The 19919-nt window shown below is 47.6% G+C and overlaps 1 protein-coding gene across 4 annotated transcripts in view; it reads right to left on the bottom strand.

Moving 5' to 3' along the window:
• abcb6a (ATP binding cassette subfamily B member 6 (LAN blood group) a) overlaps nt 1-19919 on the bottom strand; it is a 341190-nt gene that overhangs the window by 18165 nt on the left and 303106 nt on the right. The gene's annotated exons all lie outside the window — the stretch shown is intronic.

Here is a 19919-nt window from a genome sequence, read left to right as displayed (position 1 = left end):
CTTCCTTCGTGAAGACAGAATCAAAGTATTTGTTCAATTGGTCTGCCATTTCTTTGTTCCCCATTATAAATTCACCTGAATCTGACTGCAAGGGACCTATGTTTGTCTTCACTAATCTTTTTCTCTTCACATATCTATAGAAGCTTTTGCAGTCAGTTTTTATGTTTCCAGCAAGCTTCCTCGCATACTCTATTTTACCCCTTCTAACTAGACCCTTTGTCCTCTTCTAAATTCCAAATTTCTCCCAGTTCTCAGGTTTGCTGCTTTTTCTGGCCAATTTATATGCCTCTTCCTTGGATCTAACATTTAATTTCCCTTGATAGCCACGGTTGAACCATCTTCTCTGTTTTATTTTGACTCCAGACAGGGATGTACAATTATTGAAGTTCATCCATGTGATCTTTAAATGTTTGCCATTGCCTATCCACTGTCATCCCTTTAAGTATCATTCGCCAGTCAATTCTAGCCAATTCATGTCTCATACCATCGAAGTTACCTTTCCTTAAGTTCAGGACTCTAGACTCTGAATTAACTGTGTCACTCTCCATCTTAATAAAGAATTCTACCAGGGAAATTGATGGGACTGAAGGCCAATAATCCCCAGGGCCTGATAGTCTGCATCCCAGAGTAATTAAGGAAGTGGCACTAGAAATAGTGGATGCATTGGTGATCATTTTCCAACAGTCTATTGACTCTCGATCAGTTCCTGTGAACTGGAGGGTAGCTAATGTAACCCCACTTTTTAAAAAGAGGAGGGAGAGAAAAAAATGGGTAATTATAAACTGGTTAACCTGACATCAGTAGTGCGGAAAATGTTGGAATCAATTATTATAGATGAAATAGCAGCGCATTTGGAAAGCAGTGACAGGATCGGTCCAAGTCAGCATGGATTTATGAAAGGTAAATCATGCTTGATAAATCTTCTAGAATCTTTTGAGGATGTAACTAGTAGAGTGGACAAGAGAGAACCAGTGGATGTGGTGTATTTGGACTTTGAAAAGGCTCCTGACAAGGTCCCATACAAGAGATTGGTGTGCAAAATTAAAGCACATGGTATTGGGGGTAATGTACTGACGTGGATAGAGAACTGGTTTGAAGACAGGAAGCAGAGAGTTGGGATAAACAAGTCCTTTTCAGAATGGCAGGCAGTGACTAGTGGAGTGCCGCAGGGCTCAGTGCTGGGACCCCAGCTATTTACAATATACATCAATGATTTAGATGAAGGAATTGAGTGTAATATCTCCAACTTTGCAGATGACACTAAGCTGGGTGGCGGTGTGAGCTGTGAGGAGGACGCTAAGAGGCTGCAGGGTGACTTGGACAGGTTAGGTGAGTGGGAAAAATGCATGGCAAATGCAGTATAATGTGGATAAATGTGAGGTTATCCATTTTGGGGGCAAAAACACAAAGGCAGATTATCTGAATGGCGGCAGATTAGGAAAAGGGGAGGTGCAACGAGACCTGGGTGTCATGGTACATCAGTCACTGAAAGTTAGCATGCAGGTACAGCAGGCGGTGAAGAAGGCAAATGGTATGTTGGCCTTCATAGCTAGGGCATTTGAGTATTGGAGCAGGGAGGTCTTACTGCAGGTGTACAGGGCCTTGGTGAGGCCTCACCTGGAATATTGTGTTCAGTTTTGGTCTCCTAATCTGAGGAAGGACGTTCTTGCTATTGAGTGAGTGCAGCGAAGGTTCACCAGACTGATTCCCAGGATGGCAGAACTGTCATATGAGGAGAGACTGGATCGACTAGGCCTATGTTCACTGGTGTTTAGAAGGATGAGAGGGGATCTCATAGAAACATATAAAATTCTGACGGGACTGGACAGGTTAGATGCCGGAAGTATGTTCCCGATGTTGGGGAAATCCAGAACCAGGGGGACATAGTCTAAGGATAAGGGGTAAGCCATTTAGGACTGAGATGAGGAGAAACTTCTGCACTCAGAGAGTTGTTAACCTGTGGATTTCTCTACCGCAGAGAGTTGTTGATGCCAGTTCATTGGATATATTGAAACATAGAAAATAGGTGTAGGAGCAGGCCATTTTAGAACAGATGTTTTTTTTCCAAAAGGGGCTGTATTCGGCCACTTACGCCTGTTTTGCAAGTTTAGGCAGCGAAAACTTACTCCAAACTAACTTAGAATGGGGTAAGTGTAGATTTTTGTACGCTCAGAAAAACCTTGCCTACACTTAGAAATCAGGCGTAGGGAACGAGAGATGTGGGGGCGGAGGAGGGGGGGGGGAAGAGGGCGAGGGAAGTTTACAAAAATGAAACATATCACTTTTACAAATAAAGAGCCATCATCAATAATAAATGATAACTAAATTAACCAATAAATCAATCAAAAAAAAATTTATTAAAAAAAAAATTTAAAAAGTCAATAAATAAAAAATTACGTTTCTACTCACCGAATGCAGCACTGGGAGCCCTCCAATAGCGTGCTGGGACGGGGCGCCCCCAGTGTCTCTCTCTCTCTGACTCTGTCGGTGTCTCTCTCTCTCTGTCAGTCAGTGTCTCTCGGTGTTTCTGACAGCGCGGGGTGGGGGGAGGAAGGGGGGGAGAGGGGGATGAGGGAGAGGGAGAGGGGGAGGGGGGAGAGGGAGGAGGCGGGGGGGGGGTGGGGGGGGGAGAGACGGAGCGGGAGCTGAAGCTCAAGACGAGGGAGGCCAGAGTCCGATCTTCGCCGCCCCTGTGAGCCCATTCGGCCGGGGCTAGTGACGGCGTGCTTCGGTGCCTCTCACGCAGCCTCGGCGGCCTGGAGCTACTGCGCATGCGCGCACACCCTAGCGCGCATGTGCAGAGGTCCCGGCACTGTTTTCAGCGCCGGGATGTGGCTCCGCCACCCCCACAACTTGTGCTGTGCTGCACCAAGGGCCTGAACGATCCAGCAGCGGGGAGAATACCGAGGTTAGTTTTAGGTGCGGTTTTGAGCGCGGAAATCAGGCGTGGCTCACGGGGCTGCGCCGTTCTAGGCACGGCCCGAAACTTGACCCCTAAATGTTTGCGGGGGTGGAGAGGGAGTACTGCAAGAAACGGAAGGTAGTTACGGATAGGCAGAGGAACTGAGGCCACACCTGGAATACTGCGTATCTAGAAAGGTACAGCAAGTGATCAGGAAGGCCAATGGAATCTTGGCCTTTATTGCAAAGGGGATGGAGTATAAAAGCAGGGAAGTCTTGCTACAGTTATACAGGGTATTGGTGAGGCCACACCTGGAATACTGCGTGCAGTTTTGGTTTCCATATTTACGAAAGGATATACTTGCTTTGGAGGCAGTTCAGAGAAGGTTCACTCGGTTGATTCCGGGGATGAGGGGGTTGACTTATGAGGAAAGGTTGAGGAGGTTGGGCCTCTACTCATTGGAATTCAGAAGAATGAGAGGTGATCTTATCGAAATGTATAAGATTATGAGGGGGCTTGACAAGGTGGATGCAGAGAGGATGTTTCCACTGATGGGGGAGACTAGAACTAGGGGACATAATTTTAGAATAAGAGGCCGCCCATTTCAAACTGAGATGAGGAGGAATTTCTTCTCTCAGAGGGTTGTAATCTGTGGAATTCACTGCCTCAGAGAGTTGTGCAAGCTGGGACATTGAATAAATTTAAGGCAGAGATAGACAGTTTCTTAACCAATAAGGGATTAAGGGGTTATGGGGAGCGGAGCTGAGTCCATGATCAGATCAGCCATGATCTTACTCAATGGCGGAGCAGGCTCGAGGGGCCGTATGGCCAACTCCTGTTCCTATTTCTTATCATCGTATGTTATGTTCTTAAAGGCAAGACACCAGCTCAGATGGACTTCATTCAAGAGTTTTTGCATGAATAAATGGCTAGCAAAATTGGTCTCATCCTTGCCCCTCTCTTTACTGAATCATTGGAAAGAGGAGTGGCCCCTGAGAATCAGAATATAATTAACGTAACAGCAATCCTTAAAAAAAGGGCCATCCGGATTATCCAGGAAATAACAGATCCGTGAGGCCAATATCCATTGTGGGTAAATTATTAGAAGACATCCTGAAAGAGGGATAATGATAAAACAGACCCTGGCAAATTGCTCATAAAGACAAAGTGGTCAAGTACTAGATGGCATAATTTAAAAATTAGAAGTAAATAAGCAGAATTATTTCACACAAAGGTCAACAGACATACGGAATCAATTACTCGGGAAGCTCATTAAAGGAAATAGCATGATGTGGGCTCCAAAGACAGATGGATCCATTTCCAGAGAACTAAGGGATTGTGTAATCCGAGGGTATTTCCAGCAATGCCAAGCTCCAACTGAGGAATCTCTCTCACTGGGAACACAGGCTGGAGAAACACCGCAGTGCCAATACTCTGGTCCATGGCTTGCCGAGCAAGGCTCCCAGCTCAGAGTGCTGAATTTACCCAATCGGGAGGAGTTCATAGAACCGTACAGTAGAGAAGGCCATTCACCCCATCATACCAGTGCCGGCTCTTTGAAAGAGCAATCCAATTAGTCCCACTCCCCCCCCCCCCCCTCCCGCTGTTCTTTTCCCGTGGCCCTGCAAATGTTTCCCCTTCCAGTATTTAACCAATTCCCGGTTTGAAAGTTACTATTGAATCTGCTCCCACCGCCCTTTCAGGCAGCGCGTTCCCGATCACAACAACTCACCGAGTAAAAAAATACTGCCTTATGTCACCACGGGTTCTTTTGCTCATCTGCATCCTCTTGTTACTGACCCTTCCGTCATTGGAAACAGTCTCTCCGTATTTACTCTATAAAAACCCTTCACCATTTTGAAGAACCCTATTAAATCTCCCCTTAGCCTTTACTGCTTTCAGGAGAACAATCCCAGCTTCTCCAGTCTCTCTACACAACTGAAGTCCCTCATCTCTGGAACCATCATAGTAAATCTCCTCTGCACCCTCTCCAAGGACTTGCCATCCTTCCTAAGGTATGGCGCCCTGAATTGAACACAATACTCCAAGCTGGCGCCTAACCAGTGATTTATAACGATTTAGCAGAACATAGAAAATAGGTGCAGGAGTAGGCCATTCGGCCCTTCGAGTCTTTACCGCCATTCACCATTCAAACTTCCTTGCTTTTATACTCTATGCCTCGATTATAAAAAAGCAAGGATCCCGTACGCCTTTTTAACTGAATTCTCAACTTGGCCTGCCACCTTCAAAGACTTGTGTGCGTACACCCATGGGTCTCTCTGGTCCTGCACCCCGTTTAAAAGCTGGGTGCTGAGATTGAATGAAGAGAAGCAGGCCTGTCGGCCCCAAGGACCTTCTCTTGTGCCTCAAGTTTCCTATATTCTCAACATAGCCTTGGCACACTATTGGTTGTGATGGTGCCCAACCTGGAGAAGCGCACAGGAGATAAATCTGGGTGAAAACTGGAGGAGGGAGATGCTAAAAATGTGACTCAGCATCTCACTTTCTTGCAAATAAATCTTTTCATGCAGGTGATATTTTAAGCCCCAAGTTGATTCCTTTCAGGTGGCTCTTGGTAAACTTGAGTTCAAAGGGAACTGGATCGTATTGTTTTTTTCCGAAAGGTTTGATTGGATTCAGTAAATTAGTATGCAGCCTAGTGTCCTTTTACAATATTAAATGCAGCATGTGTAACCTGCAGCTCTGGGATGTACAACAGAGAGCAGAGAGCATGTTGTAACCAATCTTAGGAATGTGTCTTTAACAAAAGAAACTCCTGAGTGACTCAGTCCATTTGATTGTGCTTTTTGTTGGGCCGGGGGGGGTGAAGAGAGAGAGAATTATTTCTGGAATGCTGAATATTCCTGCCAAGCACTTGCTATGGCTCTTCTGCCTTTTCTAAATGGCTGCTCCCACAATCCGATTTCCTCTTGGGCTCCTCAATTCCTTTTCTCTTGATCAGTCATCGGGCTAATGCACTTACTGTTGAACTCTCTCAAAGGCAAGGAGCCAATTAGCCTCACATTTGAAGAGTTTACAGCTGAGGAAATGAACACCTTTGGTCTATTAGCAGATTGTCCCAGTGGGAGCAATTGCCACTGCAGTAGAAAAGGGTTACCCGAGAAGCAGGGATTATGCATTGCTCTGACACAATGAGAATGCAAACAGAGCGGTGCAGGGAAAGGGGTTGGAGCCAACATTAATGCTCTGGTGCTTCCCAAGTTGATGTCAAACAATCAGCATCCCCGGTGGAGCAATTATTACTGTAACAAAACACCTTTATCTAACAGTCTCTGCTAACAGCAAGACCAACTTTGTGTCAGCTGTGGCTCAGTGGGTAGCACTCTTGCCTCTTGAATCAGAAGGTTGTAGGTTCAAGTCCCACTCCAGGGACTCGAGCACACAAATCTAGGCTGACGCTCCCAGTGCAGTGCTGAGGGAGCGCCGCACTGTCGGAGGAGCAGTGCTGAGGGAGCGCCGCACTGTCGGAGGGGCAGTGCTGAGGGAGCGCCGCACTGTCGGAGGGGCAGTGCTGAGGGAGCGCCGCACTGTCAGAGGGGCAGTGCTGAGGGAGCGCCGCACTGTCGGAGGGGCAGTGCTGAGGGAGCGCCGCACTGTCGGAGGGGCAGTGCTGAGGGAGCGCCGCACTGTCGGAGGGGCAGTGCTGAGGGAGCGCCGCACTGTCGGAGGGGCAGTGCTGAGGGAGCGCCGCACTGTCGGAGGGGCAGTGCTGAGGGAGCGCTGCACTGTCGGAGGGGCCGTCTTTCGGATGAGACGTTAAACTGTCTGCTCTCAAGGTGAAGGTAAAAGATCCCACGGCACTAATTTGAAGAAGAGCAGGGGAGTTTTTCCTGGACCAGGCCAACAGACTGGATCAACTTGGCTTGTATTCACTGGAGTTCAGAAGAATGAGAGGGGATCTCGTAGAAACGTTTAAAATTCTGATGGGTTTAGACAGGTTAGATGCAGGAAGAATGTTCCCAATGTTGGGGAAGTCCAGAACCAGGGGTCACAGTCTAAGGATAAGGGGTAAGCCATTTAGGACCGAGATGAGGAGAAATTTCTTCACCCAGAGAGTGGTGAACCTGTGGAATTCTCTACCACAGAAAGTTGTTGAGGCCAATTCACTAAATATATTCAAAAAGGAGTTAGATGTAGTCCTTACTACTCGGGGGATCAAGGGGTATGGCGAGAAAGCAGGAATGGGGTACTGAAGTTGCATGTTCAGCCATGAACTCATTGAATGGCGGTGCAGGCTAGAAGGGCCGAATGGCCTACTCCTGCACCTATTTTTTATGTTTCTAACATCCCCAGCATTGAAGCACTGACCACACTCAACCAGCTCCGCTGGGCAGGCCACATTGTCCGCATGCCCGACACAAGACCCCAAAGCAAGCGCTCTACTCGGAATTCCTACACAGCAAGCGAGCCCAAAGTGGGCAGAGGAAACGTTTCAAGCACATCCTCAAAGCCTCCTTGATGAAATGCAACATCCCCACCGGCACCTGGGAGTCCCTGGCCAAAGACTGCCCTAAGTGGAGGAAATGCATCCGGGAGGGCGCTGAGCACCTCGAGTCTCGTCGCTGAGAGCATGCAGAAAACAAGCGCAGACAACGGAAGGAGCGTGCGGCAAACCAGTCCCACCCTCCCCTTCCCTCAACCACTGTCTGTCCCACCTGTGACAGAGACTGCAATTCCCGTATTGGACTGTTCAGTCACCTAAGAACTAATTTTTTTTTTTTTAAAGAGTGGAAGGAAGTCTTCTTCGATTTCGAGGGACTGCCTATGATGATTTTCCTGGAATCCTAACCAATATTTATCCCTCAATCAACGTCACTAAAACAGATTATCTGGTCATTATCACATTGCTGTTTGTGAGGCCTTGCTGTGTGCAAATTGGCTGCCACATGTCCTATATTACAACAGTGACGACACTTCAAAAGTACTTCAGTGGCTGTAAAGTGTTTTGGAGCATCTAGTGGTCTTGAAAGGCGCTATATAAATGCCAAGTCTTTCTTTCTGTGCTCACCTAACTTAGCGCAGACCAGGGATTGAACCTAAGACTTCTCTGGTCTCTATGTTTCTATTATTGACTGGATAAACTACATGAGCTATCAGCGTGCTAGCAATATCTGAATAAACTGGCATGCTCTTCACTCACTGGGTCTTGCACAACAGTACAAACCAGAGTTCTGATCCTGGCCATGTCAGAATCTATAACAGATGACAACACAATAGATCTATCTCTGAGCACTAGCTGAAAAATGGAAACAGGTTTTAGAGACGCAACTAACATCTTCAAAGGGAAATATAATTGGTGCCCATTCTCCCACTCCGTGCAGTCAACCCAGCCTAGGGCACCCAGGGTCGTGACCTCCCTGCATGCTCGATAATAATGCCTGCTTCACTGAGACTCAACTTGGCAAAAACAAGCAATTATCCCCGACTATAACTGGGCAGCACGGGCGAGGGGACGAGGGGTGAACCAAATATACCAACTTTTGCACAATCTCGCTAAGTCTCATCTGTAACCAGAGGAGGGAAAGGAAAAAAATAAAATGTGCGTCATAATCACCCCCAGTGGTTCACTCATTTATTCAGTGGGTATTTAGGCCAGAGAGTGAAAAATGGGAGGGGGGGGGGGCGGGGGGGTGGGGATGAATCGAGCATACTGCTCTGTCCTCGGTGTCAGCCTTGGCTCAATGGGTGGCACTCTCGCCTCTAAGTCAGAAGGTCGTGGGTTTAAATCTCACTTCAGAGAGTTCAGCAAATAATCCAGGCCGACACTCCCAGTGCAGTACTGAGAGGGAGCTGCAGTGCCAGAGGTGCTGTCTTTCGGATGAGACCCTGTCTGCTCTCTCAGGTGGATGTTCATGGAATGTAGGCGACACTGGCAAGGCCAGCAATTATTGCCCGCCCCGATTGCCTTTGAGAAGGTGGTGGTGAGTCTGAACTGCTGCAGTTATTTCGTAGCGGACAATGGAGTGGCTTGCAGTGGGCAGTTAAGAGTCAACCACATCGCTGTGGGTCTGGAGTCACGTATAGGCCAGACCAGGTAAGGACGGCAGATTTCCTTCCCTAAAGGGGCATTAGTGAACCAGATGGGCTTTTACAACAATCCAGTAGTTTCATCGTCACCATTACTGATACACATTTACTGACTTATTTTATTAACTTAATTTAAATTCCCAGCTTGCGTGGTGGAATTTGAACTCATATCTCCGGATCATTAGCCCAAGCCTTTCAGTTACTAGCCCAGTAACGTAACTACTGTACCCACAATAAGTCACAGGGGAGTTCTTTCTGTGTCCTGGCCAGCATTTATCCCTGAACCGACATCTAAAACAGATTTATTTAATTGCTGTCTGTGGGACCATGCTTTTCGCAAATTGGCTGCCGCGTTTCCTACATTACAACAGTGACTTCACTTCAAATGTACTTCATTGGCTGTAAAGCGCTTTGGGAGGTCCGGTGGTGGTGAAAGGGGCTGTAGAAATGCAAGTTCTATCTTACATCCCTGGTTTGGTAGCAGTCAGCAATGGATACTGCCAATAAAGTTATATTTTATGAATTACAACACATTGAATAAAGAAAAGAACTTTCTTCAGTTTATGGATAGTTCAAAGAAAGTAATAAAAGAAAAAGAATTTGTATTTATACAGCAGCTTATTAGTGCCCTTGAAACGTTCCAAAGCACTATGCAACGAATAAATTACTTTTGAACTGTTATGTAGGCAAGCGAAGTAATAAGTGAACCATCATGTTAAAGTGACACGAGTACATCTTTATCAAGTAAATTATATCCTCTACATAGCCACCAATTAAATACTTATTCAAAGAGCTTCAACAGATTCATGAGGCATAACCCATTGCTTCTAATCTCTGGTCACTGCTCTTTATGGCCTCTAGGTTCTGTTGATAATTCTTGGTCACCTCCTGTTTAATTCTCTTAAGCACATTCTCCACGACAGATATTGGGCTAACTCTTTTATAACTTCCAGCTTCATATCTCATCCAGTTTCTGCATACATCAAGATAACGTCTGCTATCCTCCAATGCTGTGGTACAGTTCTTGCATGAATAAGAGTTTTGCCTGTGTCCCATCTAATTTCTTTGAGGAGATTCTAGGGTATCATCCATCAGGTCTCAGTGCACTGTAATGCCACATTATGTTTTACTGATCTTTCACTGTGCTATAGATTTCTCAGGAAAAGAGTGTTCGAAGACCAGGCCCTCAAATCTGCCACCAAGCTCATGGTCTACAGGGCTGTAGTAATACCCGCCCTCCTGTATGGCTCAGAGTCATGGACCATGTACAGTAGACACCTCAAGTCGCTGGAGAAATATCACCAACGATGTCTCCGCAAGATCCTACAAATCCCCTGGGAGGACAGATGCACCAACGCTAGCGTCCTCGACCAGGCCAACATCCCCAGCATCGAAGCACTGACCACACTCGATCAGCTCCGCTGGGCAGGCCACATTGTCCACATGCCAGACACGAGACTCCCAAAGCAAGCACTCTACTCGGAATTCCTTCACGGCAAACGAGCCAAAGATGGGCAGAGGAAACGTTACAGGGACACCCTCAAAGCCTCCCTGATAAAGTGCAACATCTCCACCGACACCTGGGAGTTCCTGGCCAAAGACCGCCCTAAGTGGAGGAAGTGCATCCGGGAGGGCGCTGAGCACCTCGAGTCTCATCGCCGAGAGCATGTAGAAACCAAGCGCAGGCAGCGGAAGGAGCGTGCGGCAAACCTGTCCCACCCACCCCTTCCCTCAACCACTGTCTGTCCCACCTGTGACAGGGACTGTGGCTCTCGTATTGGACTGTTCAGCCACCTCAGGACTCATTTTAAGAGTGGAAGCAAGTCTTCCTCGATTCCGAGGGACTGCCTATGATGATGATGAGATTCCTCAGCCAAAATGATTGCATTCAGTATTTATTTATGATCTTCATTTGTGAAGATTTTTACATGGCTGCCACTTGCTGATCCTCTACACTGTTTCCGCTCAATGTATCCCTTCAGGAACCTACCTAGTCTTTAACACACAATCTAATAAGGTTTTAGCTTTGGCTTAATGGGCATAAGGGGAAAAAACTTAAGTGAGAACTGAGAGTGGTACAGACCTGGTGAACTGTTTCTGTGCTGTAAATTCGATGTAATATATATGTGGCTCTGTGTTAATTTTTGTTTGATTACGTTTCTGTGAAACACCTTGGACGTTTTCATGCAGGTACAGCAGGCGGTGAAGAAGGCCTTCATAGCGAGAGGATTTGAGTATAGGAGCAGGGAGGTCTTACTGCAGTTGTACAGGGCCTTGGTGAGGCCTCACCTGGAATATTGTGTTCAGTTTTGGTCTCCTAATCTGAGGAAGGACATTCTTGCTATTGAGGGAGTGCAGTGAAAGTTCACCAGACTGATTCCCGGGATGGCAGGACTGACATATGAGGAGAGACTGGATCAACTGGGCCTTTACACATGGGAGTTTAGAAGGATGAGAGGGGATCTCATAGAAACGTATATGATTCTGACGGGACGGGACAGGTTAGATGCGGGTAGAATGTTCCCGATGTTGGGGAAATCCAGAACCAGGGGACACAGTCTAAGGATAAGGGGTAAGCCATTTAGGACCGAGGTGAGGAGAAACTTCTTCACTCAGAGTTGTTAGCCTGTGGAATTCTCTACCACAGAGAGCTGTTGATGCCAGTTCATTGGATATATTCAAGAGGGAGTTAGATGTGGCCCTTACGGCTAAAGGGATCAAGGGGTATGGAGAGAAAGCAGGAAAGGGGTACTGAGGTGAATGATCAGCCATGATCTTATTGAATGGTGGTGCAGGCTCGAAGGGCCGAATGGCCTACTCCTGCACCTATTTTCTATGTTTCACTACATTACAGCAGCTATATAAATTCCAGCTGTTGTTCTGCCGAAATCTCTTAGTCTGTAAACAGCTCTCTTTCCCATTGTTTTCTTTGAGATGTCAGTCAGTTACCAGTTGTTACTTTATAACTCGGATAAAAAATAATGTTTTGAGAGCATTTGTCGGACCTCAGAAATCACACTTCGAAGTGTCAAAGGCAGAAAAGAACAAAAGAAAGGAAGGTATTGCACACTGGTTTTTCCCTCATTTTAAGCCAGAAATTTACAAGCTTCTAATTTGCAAATTTTCATGCCTGGATAGCAATAAACCTCTGGTTGACCTCAGACTCTGATAGTTTACAGTAGTTCGATGTGTGATCTTAAAGGGACCGGCCACATTAAACACAGATCCACTTTGGCAGCGCAATAATACACTGCGTTACATGACATAAAGCCCACTATTATTTACCACCAGCAATGCCGTGTAGAAGTCAGGGGTCATTGCTAAGTTCCTTCAACTCTCCTCCCGTTATACCCATCCTTTTTACAGCTCTCATATAGTCTATAATCAACGTACCACTTCTCCACACGTCTAGCATCAGGAAAATATTTATCCTGCAACCAACATCACTAAAACACAGAGTATCTGGCCATTTATTTCACTCCCGTTTGTGGGAGCTTGCTGTGCACAGATTGTCTGCTGCGCTTCCTACATTACAACAGCGACTACACTTCAAAAAGTACTTCATTGGCTGTAAATGCGCTTTGGGTTGTACCTGAGGTCGTGAAAGGTGCTATATCAATGCAGTTTCATAAGAACATAAGAAATAGGAGCAGGAGTCGGCTATATGGCCCCTCGAGTCTGCTCCGCCATTTAATACGATCATGGCTGATCCGATCATGGACTCAGTTCCACTTCCCTGCCCGCCCCCTTATTCCTTTATCGGTTAAGAAACTGTCTATCTCTGTCTTAAATTTATTCAATGTCCCAGCTTCCACAGCTCTCTGAGGCAGCGAATTCCACAGATTTACAACCCTCAGAGAGAAGAAATTTCTCCTCATCTCAGTTTTAAATGGGCGGCCCCTTATTCTAAGATTATGCCCCCTAGTTCTAATCTCCCCCATCAGTGGAAACATCCTCTCTGCATCCACCTTGTCAAGCCCCCTCATAATCTTATACGTTTCGATAAGATCACCTCTCATTCTTCTGAATTCCAATGAGTAGAGGCCCAACCTCCTCAACCTTTCCTCATAAGTCAACCCCCTCATCCCCGGAATCAACCTAGTGAGCCCTCTCTGAACTGCCTCCAAAGCAAGTATATCCTTTCGTAAATATGGAAACCAAAACTGCACGCAGTATTCCAGGTGTGGCCTCACCGATACCCTGTATAACTGTAGCAAGACTTCCCTGCTTTTATACTCCATCCCCTTTGCAATAAAGGCCAAGATTCCATTGGCCTTCCTGATCACTTGCTGTACCTTTCTATTGAGGTGAAGGCAGAAAAAGGGCCTTAGGATTATGAGCTAATCTACATATTTTCAAATCTGAGCCCAAGTCTAATTCCGGTTACAAATGAAGACTGTTAATTGAGAGATCCCAGCAGAAATAAAACGACTCTATTTATCAAAACCCTGATTAGGGATTAAATCCCTCGGGTATCACTTGCTGCCAGAGGACCTGTCTCCTGTAATAGGATTGACACTATCCGTGCCCTCATTAGCTGCCAACGACTGCAGAAGCTTGTGCTGTCGCCATTCCTTGTCCTAAACAGTATTTGAACCGCCCAGAGCTTCCTGCACGGAGCAGGATTCCGAAGCTCTCTTTTCAGGGAAAAGATCTCCAGCGGAGTTTAATCTGTTCTAAGCCCCTACCAAGGCCTTTCATCCGAGACATTCTCCGTGACGCTCCCTTTATACTCCCAGCTCTCTGCAAGCCCCGCAACCCTGCCGTACACAGGAAACCGCTGTGTGGAGCATGTGGCAGTGTGGCAGTCCCACCAGCTGCACTTCAAAAAGGTCAATCGATTGAAAACATCTTTGCGTTTAAAAAAAAAAAAAATCATTAAAAATGTTTTCTATTATCTTCGTTGGTCCACTCGGGCCCTGGGGAAGTGGCCGCCTTGCCTTCCCCCATTGCTAGAAGTCCTCGCTGTTCCTGCCCCAGTCACACACACATACGCTCCTCATAAATAGACCCTACCCACTTCAAAAAAAAAGTAGTGGGGGGGGGGGGGGGGGGGAGGGGGAGATACACCACTTTTATAGCTCAATAAGACTGAGGATCAAAGTTGTCAATGGACACGCATTTAGTGGGAAATCAAAGAGCAGGATATGTATTTACAATTTGTCATCACACAGCAGGCAGGGGAGGACTCCACAGCAGGTTCCCAAGCCTTTGTTCAAACAGCAATTAGTTATTGAAAGGAAAAACAACACAGCCTTAACCCTCGGAGGACTGCAAGGAGCATCTATGCTGAGTAAAAGCCCCGATCGCAGGACTCTCTTAACTGTACAGAGCCCAGTCTCTATCCCCTTACCGTACAAAGCCTTACAGCTTTGGGTGCAGACGTACACAGGATATTACCTGCGGATGTCTCCGCAAGATCCTACAAATCCCCATGAAGGACAGAATGCACCAACGTAGGGTCCTCGACCAGGCCAACATCCCCAGCATTGAAGCACTGACCACACTTGATCAGCTCCGCTGGGCATAGTTATAGCATGCCAGACACGAGACTCCCAAAGCAAGCGCTCTACTCGGAACTCCTTCATGGCAAACGAGCCAAAGGTGGGCAGAGGAAACGTTACAAGGACACCCTCAAAGCCTCCCTGATAAAGTGCAACATCCCCACCGACACCTGGGAGTCCCTGGACAAAGACCGCCCTAAGTGGAGGAAGTGCATCCGGGAGGGTGCTGAGCACCTCGAGTCTCGTCGCTGAGAGCATGCAGAAACCAAGCGCAGGCAGCGGAAGGAGCGTGCGGCAAACCAGTCCCACCCACCCCTTCCCATCTGTGACAGAGATTGTGGTTCTCGTATTGGACTGTACAGACACCTAAGAACTCATTTTTAAGAGTGGAAGCAAGTCTTCCTCGATTCCGAGGGGCTGCCTATGATTACCTGTGGTACAATTTAAAGAAGAAAGACTTGGATATATATAGCACCTTTCACAACCACCAGATATCTCAAAGCGCTTGACAGCCAATGAAGTACTTTTGGAGTGTAATCACTGTGGGAAACGCAGGAAGCCAATTTGCGCTCAGCAAGCTCCCACAAACAACAATGTGATAATGACCGGATAATCAGTTTTTTTGTTATGTTGATTGAGGGATAAATATTGGCCAGGGCACTGGGATAGCTCCCCTGCTCTTCTGCGAAATAGTGCCATGGGATCTTTTCGTCCACCTGAGAGGACAGATGGGGCCTCGGTTTAATGTCTCATCTGAAAGACGGCACCTCCGACAGTGCAGCACTCCCTCAGCACTGCACTGGAGTGTCAGCCTAGAACCACATCCTCCCCACATCTAGTTAGCAAAGTAAAGACTGTCTATCAGATGACACAAAACTTGGAAGCATAGTGAACAATGAGGAGGATAGTGAGATAGTGACAGACTTCAAGAAGACATAGACAGACTGGTGGAATGGGCGGACACGTGGCAGATGAAATTTAACACAGAAAAGTGCGAAGTGTTAAATTTTGGTAGGAAAAACGAGGGGAGGCAATAAAACTCAAGGGTATAATTCTAAAGGGGGTGCAGGAACAGAAAGACCTGGGGGTATATGTGTACAAATCGTTGAAGGTGGCAGGTTGAGAAAGCGGTTAAAAAAGCATACGGGAACCTGGGCTTCACATAGAGTACAAAAGCAAGCAAGTTATGATGAACCTGTATAAAACACTGGTTCGGCCCGAGCTGGAGTATTGTGTCTAAATCTGGGCACCACACCTTAGGAAGGATGTGAAGGCCTTAGAGAGGGTGCAGAAAAGATTTACCAGAATGGTTCCAGGGATGAGGGACTTCAGTGACGGGGATAGACTGGAGAAGCTGAGGTTATTCTCCTTGGAGCAGAGAAGGTTGAGAGGGGATTTGATCGAGGTGTTCAAAATCATGAGGGGTCTGGACAGAGTAGAGAGAGAGAAATTGTTCCCATTGGTGGAAGGGTCGAGACCCAGAGGACACAGATTTAAGGTAATTGGCAGTAGAAACAAAGGCAACATGAAGAAAATCTTTTTTTACGCAGCGAGTGGTTAGGATCTGGAATGCGCTGCCTGAGAGGGTGGTGGAGGCAGACTCAATCGTGACTTTCAAAAGGGAGTTGGTTAAGTACCCGAAGGAAAAGCACTTGCAGGGCTATGGGGAAAGGGCGGGGGAGTGGGACTGGCTGAAGTGCTCTTGCAGAGAGCCGGCACGGGCTCGATGGGCTGAATGCATCCTTCTGTGCTGTAACCATTCTTTCTGATGCTATTCTCAGCTGATGTCACTGAGCGGTCCTGTGCCACAGTGGTCTCTAAACGTATATCACATGATACAGTTAACATAGGTGACAACATGACTCAGTGGGTAGGACACTGGGCTCTGAGCCAGAAGGTTGTAGGTTCAAGGCCCACTCCACAGACTTCAGCACAAAATCTAGGCTGACATTTCAATGCAGTACCGAGGGAGTTCTGTACTCTCGGAGGTGCCATTTTCCAGATGAGATGTTAATCTGAGGCCCTGTCTGCCCTCTCAGGTGGATGTAAAAGATCCCACGCCACTATTTCGAACAAGAGCAGCGGAGTTCTCCTCGGTGTCTTGGCCAATATTTAAACCTCAACCAACATCACTAAAATGGATCTTGCTGTGCACAAGTTGGCACCAGATTTCCCTACACTACAACAGTGACTACACTTCAAAAGTATTTCATTGGCTATAAAGCACTTTGGGACATTCTGAGGATGGGAAAGGTGCGATAGAAATGCAATCGATTTCTCTCGCTCTCCCCAAAATGTTCGAAAAGCCGATGCATATATGAGCCTACATCTTCCACAGGCCCTGGTAAGGGGGCAGCAATACGACAGAGAGAGAGACCTCCACCTCCCATTTTGAACTTGCATAACCAGGTCCCAAATCCCAGGGATAGGATCATTTAACTATTCGAGTGGATGCCATGCGCCTATAAAGAAGTCCAATCCGTTCTGCCATTGGAATCTCAAAGTTGTACCTTGCTGCTCAGAGAGGGGGAGCCTATGGAAAATAATTGTTTTACATCGCCCGTCTCCGCCCCTGCCTCAGCTCATAGAAACATAGAAATTTACAGCGCAGGAGGAGGCAATTTCGGCCCATCGTGTCCGCGCCGGCCGACAAAGAGCCGCACGGCTCTCGGTCAGCAGCCCTGAAGGTAACATATAAACCAATGAACAATGAACAATGGCGGAAAGGCAAAGAGCACCCAGCCCAACCAGTCCGCCCCACACAGCTGTGACACCCCTTACACTGAAACATTCTACACTCCACCCCAACCTCTGCTATTTCCTCTTTTACTTTGCTCAACAGCCTGGGATGCATTTCATCCGGGCCTGAGGACTTATCTAATTTTAAAGCTGCTAAACCCCTTAATACTTCCTCTCTCATCCGTTGCTGAAGCCCTTATCCATGCCTTTGTTACCTCCAGACTTGACTATTCCAATGCACTCCTGGCTGGCCTCTCACATTCTACCCTACATAAACTCGAGGTGATCCAAAACTCGGCTGCCCGTGTCCTAACTCGCACCAAGTCCCGCTCATCCATCACCCCTGTGCTCGCTGACCTGCATGGCTTCCGGTTAAGCAAATCCCAGTTTACAAATCCCTCCATGGCCTCGCCCCTCCCTATCTCTGTAATCTTCTCCAGCCCCACAACCTCCCGAGATCTCTGCGCTCCTCCAATTCTGCCCTCTTGAGCATCTCTGATTATAATCGCTCCACCATCGGTGGCCGTGCCTTCTGTTGCCTGGGCCCCAAGCTCTGGAACTCCCTCCCTAAACGTCTCCGCCTCTCTACCTCTCTTTCCTTCTTTAAGATGTTCCTTAAAACCTACCTCTTTGACCAAGCTTTTGGTCACCTGCCATAATTTCTTCTTATGTGGCTCGGTGTCAAATTTATTTGTTTTGTCTTAAAACACTCCTGTGAAGCACCATGGGACGTTTTACTACTTTAAGGCGCTATATAAATACAAGTTGTTGTTGTTTCCCCCCCACCCTCTAGAAGGGGTCTTCGGCTCCTCTTCCAATTGATCTTTCTGGGGTCTGCTGCTGTTTGCCTTCTCTACTGTAAGCCCCAGTATTAAGGACCTACTATTGCTCTCAACAGAGATGCAGGTCCTGTTGGTGCTTTGGGAACAACTCCCAGGGCAGTCAAGGAAACACCCTTGGGAATGCCCCCGAGCAACGTGACCCGGCAGGGCAGAAGCAGCACAGCAAGCTGTCACAAAGAGTTAAATAACCAAAGAATCCGTTTTGGTGATGTTGTTTGAGGGATAAATATTGGCCCGGGACACCGGGGAGAACTCCCCTGCTCTTCTTCGAAATAGCGCCCATGGGATCTTTTACATCCACCCGAGAGGGCAGACGGTTTAACATCTCATCTGGACAACGGCCTTCCGACAGCTCAGTATTCCCTCAGTACTACATTAGAGTGTCAGCCTAGATTATGGGCTCAAGTCTCTGGAGTGGGACCCACAACCTTCAAGACTCACGAGGCGAGAGTGCTGCCAACTGAGCCAGTTATGCATAGCAGCCCATGATCAAACAAACAGTGCAGGCAGCTTTCCAAATGCAGGACTGACTACCTGGAGAAGCACATCACGTCGACACTTCATTTTAGCACAATTTCCGTGTGGAATTTTTATTCAAGTGTTTTTTTTTTAAAGATACTGGCAGCAGGTTGCATTTCTTGAGTACAGTTCAATCAGAGAGCCATCTGCAACAATCTGATGTTGGAAACATCTGGTACCCACACGCTCAATTACAGCATGAAACAAGTCAGCATCTTTCATCAGTCCCAGCAATGTTGATTGGATCAATATGGGGCGTGGCACGATCAAGGCAGACTGAGACAAACACTCCCATCTGGGTTTAACAGATGGGGCACGGGCTTGGTGATGTCGGATAGGTGTTACAGGGATGCTGCTCACAGCCCTCTTGTGCTCCGTCACCGAACCCGAGATTTCCTGGACACTGGGACTGGCCAGGCGGACCGCAACAGTCAATTCTGGTCTTAGTCATTCTTTTTGTTCAGGCAAGTGCCAAATTACGTCGTTGTACATTGATGCCTGCCTGGCCCAAAAAGACTTGCATTTATATAGCGCCCTTCATGACGTCTCGAGACACTTTACAGCCAATGTAGTGCTTTATGAAATGTGGAGGGATGTGATCAGGGCCCGGGAGAGGCAGGAGTTCGGGGCCAGCCCACACTGTGCGATGTGTGCGCACTGGGTCCGTGCAGCAGAGCAGGTCTCCCGTCGTCCTGGTTAACCCTTGCCACTGGACCAAGACCTCGCTCTGTCAAGCCCCGTGTGGTGGCTGGTGTGCATCAGCCACCAAACGTTAAAAAAATCCACGCACAGACATCTTCCACCCTTCAGGATGTAGTTCGGGACCTGGAATATTAGATCCTTCATTGAAACACCTGTGAACTCCCAAAGCAAGCGCTCTACTCGGAACTCCTTCACGGAAAACGAGCCAAAGGTGAGCAGAGGAAACGTTACAGGGACACCCTCAAAGCCTCCCTGATAAAGTGCAACATCCCCACTGAGACCTTGGAGTCCCTGGCCAAAGACCATCCTAAGTTGAGGAAGTGCATCCGGGAGGGCGCTGAGCACCTCGAGTCTCGTCGCCGAGAGCATGCAGAAACCAAGCGCAGGCAGCGGAAGGAGCGTGCGGCAAACCAGTCCCACCCTCCCCTTCCCTCAACCACTGTCTGTCCCACCTGTGACAGGGACTGTGACTCTCGTATTGGACTGTTCAGCCACCTAAGAACTCATTTTAAAGAATGGAAGCAAGTCTTCCTCGATTACGAGGGACTGCCTATGGTGATGGAGCATCATGCTCAAGTTCCTGGAGTAGGACTTGAACCCACAACCTTCTGACTCCAAAGCGAGAGTGCTGCCCACTGAGCCACAGCTGACACTGTTCCATTC

Source organism: Pristiophorus japonicus, chromosome 3 (genome assembly GCF_044704955.1).
Source record: "Pristiophorus japonicus isolate sPriJap1 chromosome 3, sPriJap1.hap1, whole genome shotgun sequence".
In the NCBI taxonomy this organism is placed as follows: domain Eukaryota; kingdom Metazoa; phylum Chordata; class Chondrichthyes; family Pristiophoridae; genus Pristiophorus; species Pristiophorus japonicus.
Note: the sequence above shows the minus strand (reverse complement) of the source record. Positions and strands in the feature narration are given on the sequence as shown.